Here is a 4,427-nt window from a genome sequence, read left to right as displayed (position 1 = left end):
TTTGCAGATTTTTTTTTTTTTTGAGAGAGAGACAGAGAGTGAAAACAGGGGAAAGAAAAGAGGGAGAGGGAGAGAGAACCTTAAGCAGGCTCCACCCTCAGCACTGAGTCTGTCCTGGGGTTCGATCTCACGACCCTGAGATCACGACCTGAGCCAAAACCAAGAGTCAGACACTTGACTGAGCCACCCAGGTGCCCCACAAAACACTTTTCAGAAAGCAAGAAACTATTCTAAAAAGATATCTATCATTTATGCTTATCCTTTAAACAACATTACAGGGAGGATCCTATAGGAAAATCCACAAAATACTTTTTCTTTTCTCAATTTCTTCAAGCCTTTTATTTTCTAGAGATTCTTTTTTCACCCCTACCACCTCCTCTATATTTCCTGGGCAGTGTACTTCCTTCTCTGGGTTCCTCCTTTGCTAATTATCCTAGCGCTTTGCTATGTAGATAATTTAGTACCTCTTGCTAAATTGTTCTAGTTCTCTTCCTCCTCTCAGATTCTGTACTTTTCTGATTATTCTTTGATTCTGCATCACAAAAGGCAGGAACGAAAATAGTTACTTATTACAGTCTTTTCTTTCGAGAGCACTGTAAATATTTCTGCTTATACTGTTTTCTTGTCACAAAAACTATACCAATCAAGAGATAGAGATTATGTGAGGGTGTGACAAGGTGTTTTCATAGGATTGATTAAAATATATATGAAAATGGTCATTTTACCAGCTATTGGGAAGTCTAAAAATTTATGGAATTAAAATGATTCTACATTATCTTTTTTTTTTTTATCAAGTTAGATTTAAATGGCCATGTCATGGTGAGAACCAGTGCCTTTCCAATACTTTTCCACTCTGATAACATTTCCAAAATGAGATGCTTCTCTTTATTTCATGGGTTACTCTGTTAGTATAGAAAGTAAGTTACATTAACATTTAGGGAAATGGTATAATATCTATCAGTTCTCTTTTGGTCCACTGGAGGACATTCCCAAGCACCTCTGTGCAAATGTATCTGGAATTGCCCAGGAGGGTTTATATGTTTTCAGTCCTGGTTAAATTTTTTTTCCCCTATAGGTGGAGAGAGAATACAAATGTGCCCTGTAAGCCTTAACTTTTCAACTCCTGGTCTCAAAGATAGCTGGACCAAAGACATCAAATTGCCATGTCCTCCATAGTCTATCTCACAGTCACCACTGAGCTTTTTAGATGTGAGAGCTATAAGTTGTTTGTGTTGTATTATTTGAGAACATTTGAATTTGTTTGGAGAACAAGAAAATCAAATAAATAGAACAATAGGAAAAAACATATCTGTTCAGTAAGGATAATAATTACATAAATATTTTGTGAGAAACAAAATTCATAATGTGTAAAGTACACATAGTAACTTAGTAAAGCTGGGGAAACATGATTAAAAACAAAATCATCTCCCAACCTAGAAATCATCTTCACAAAGGTAGCAGAGAAAGAAAACAGCTGTATTATTAAATAAACATTAAACCAAAATGTGATGCATATCGCAGGGGATCCACTAAGAGACTACACAGACTGAAACCAATCTCATTCTTTTTATATGCTTAAACAGAAAATCCAGTACACACATACATACATATATGTTTTCAAGATAAACAAAAACTAGTTCTGAAGACAGAGGACCTGAGTCCCCTGGTGATTGGGTGACCACTATGTTAGCTAATTGCCTTTATCCAGAGGAGAAACAATTACAGTAATTATAGATTACCATAAGATTTTTTTATTTTCACAAATACATTGAGGGTTTGCATCTCTGATCAAGATGAAGGGATAAATTAAACCAAAGAAATGACTAACCATAAGATATGAAAAAATACATATTATTTTAATAATGTTTAATAATATCATAGTATATGTCTTACACAGGTTTAAATATATACATAAAATATAATATAAATACAAGTCATATTTATGTTATATATATATTGTAATTTTGTCCTCATTGAAATAGTCGGTTATTCCAGATTTGAATTTGTTCTCCCTGCCCATTATGCTTACCAACAATAGTTTTTAATTACCCATTGTCTTTGATAATTCTGACCAATAAGTCCCTTTTTTTTGTATGCTGGGTTTGAGAGTAAATTCAGATATTTTTTATACTGTTCTCCTCCCCACTCCCAGCTTTATTAAAGTATGATTTGCAAGTAAAAATTCTATACATTTAAAGTGTAAAATGTGCTGATGTGATATGTATTGTAAAATGATTATCACAGTCAAGCTAATTAACATATTCATCTCCTTATTTGTTTGTGTGTGCGGTGAGAACATTTAAGATCTACTCTTTTAGCAAATTACAAATATATAATACATTATTATTAACTGTAGTCAGCATGCTGTATAATTAGGTCTCCAGAATGTTCATCTTCTAACTGGAAAGTTGTACCCTTTGACCAAAATCTCCCCCTTTTCCCCACTCCCAACCCCTGGTAACCACCTTTCTACTCTCTGTTTCTATGAGCTTTAACTGTTTTATATTCCACATATAAGTGAGATCATGAAGTACTTATCTTTCTCTGATTTTTTTCACTTATTGTAATGACCTCCAGTTTCATCTGTTGTTGCAAATGGCAGGATCTCCTTTTTTAAGGCTGAATCCATTCATCCATCAATAGACGCTGAGGTTATTTCCGTAATGAACTGCTGTGAACAATGCTGCGATGAACATGGAGATGCAGATATCTTTTTAATACAGTGATTTTATTTCCTTTGGATATATACCCAGAAATGAGATTACTAGATCATATGATGGTTCTATTTTTATTTTTTTGAGAAACCCCTGCATTGTTTTCCTTAATGGCTATACCAATTCCTGCCAATGGTGTGTAAAGGTTCCCTTTTCTCCACGTCTCACCAATAACTGTTATCTTTTGACATTTTAATAATAGCCATTCGAACAATTGTTAGGATATATTGTTGTGGTTTTGATTTGCATTTCCCTGATAATTAGTGATGTTGAGCACCTTTCATATACCTGTTAGCCATTGGTATGACTTCTTTTAAGAAATGTCTATTCATGTCCTTTGCCCATTTTATTTTTTTATTTTTTTTATTTATTTATTTATTTTTTTTTCTGGCTACAAATTTATTCAACACAGAACATCTCCAGCTTTACTGAAGTGGCTGACCACGTCCATGACCAAATCTGCCTCTAAACTGGAACTCAGTTGCTGACCCAGCCCCGGCCTCAGCTTTCTTGTCGGCACCAGGGGGCACAGCGCTTTGTCTGTAGGTGTCTCTGTCAGCTTCCCCTCATGTGAGTCTTGCAGGTCGCTCTCCCTCCAGACCTTTGGGCCGTGGTCGGCCTGTCTCAGGGCGGCTGCTGCGCAGAGTAGCAGGCACAATCTCGGGGGGCAGGTGGAGGTAATCACGGAGATACTGGATGCCATCGTTGGTAAGGTACCAGTAGAACTGTCTCCAGGCAAACTGTTCCTTTACGTAGCCATGTGATTTGAGAGACTGCATGGCCTTCATGACGTGAAGTTTGGGCACATTCTTGTCTGCCAGCTCAGGGTGTTTGGGCATGTGGACATCCTTCTTGGCCACCATCACTCCCTCCTTGAGAAGGAGTTCATAAATGGCAATTCGGTTCTTCTTGGGCATCAACATCTCGGCAGCTTCTACGTCCAGGGCCGGAGCTGGAAAGCTCCTTTGCCCATTTTAATCAGGTTATTTATTTATTTATGTTTTACTATTTAGTTGTTTACATTCCTTACATATTTTGGTTATTGACCCATTATCTGTTATATGGTTTGCAGATATTTTCTGTCATTCTGTGTTTTGCCTTTTCATTTTCTCGATGTATTATTTTGTTTTGTTTCATTTTGTTTTTGCTGTACAGAAATACTTTAATTTGGGCGCCTGGGTGGCTCAGTTGGTTAAGCGACTGCCTTCGGCTCGGGTCATGATCCTGGAGTCCCGGGATCGAGTCCCACATTGGGCTCCCTGCTCAACAGGGAGTCTGCTTCTCCCTCTGACCCTCCCCCCTCTCATGCTGTCTCTCTGTCTCTCATTCTCTCTCTCAAATAAATAAAATTAAAAAAAAAAAAGAAATACTTTAATTTGATGTAGTCCCACTTGTTGTTTTGCTCTTGTTGGCCTGAGCTTTTGGAGTCATATGCATAAAACCATGGCCAAAACCAATGCCAAGGAGCTTTTTAACTATGTTCTCTTGTAGGAGTTTTATGGTATCAGGGCTTACATGAGAATATGACTCTCTTGTACATTGATTCAATGTTCACTATACCAGGAGGATTTCTGGTTACACATATTATCTTGTGTGTTAGCAGGCTAACAAAGCTTAGTTCCAGGGAACTCAAGATGAATTAGTCTTACCCAGGGATTACTACTTTTGATCATCTTCTAATCCTTAGCTCTGCTGAATCTGATGATAAATGTT

The 4,427-nt window shown here is 37.0% G+C and overlaps 1 pseudogene; it reads right to left on the bottom strand.

The window, feature by feature from the left end:
- Window positions 1–3,139: 3,139 nt before the first annotated feature.
- On the bottom strand, window positions 3,140–3,645 carry LOC114215383 (small ribosomal subunit protein eS10 pseudogene; annotated as a pseudogene).
- Window positions 3,646–4,427: the final 782 nt, after the last annotated feature.

The sequence above is a fragment of the Eumetopias jubatus genome, unplaced genomic scaffold (genome assembly GCF_037043125.1).
Source record: "Eumetopias jubatus isolate StellerSeaLion01/CBP00866 unplaced genomic scaffold, mEumJub1_p1.0 scaffold_13, whole genome shotgun sequence".
NCBI classification, from domain to species: domain Eukaryota; kingdom Metazoa; phylum Chordata; class Mammalia; order Carnivora; family Otariidae; genus Eumetopias; species Eumetopias jubatus.
This window is presented reverse-complemented; position numbering and strand designations above follow the sequence as displayed.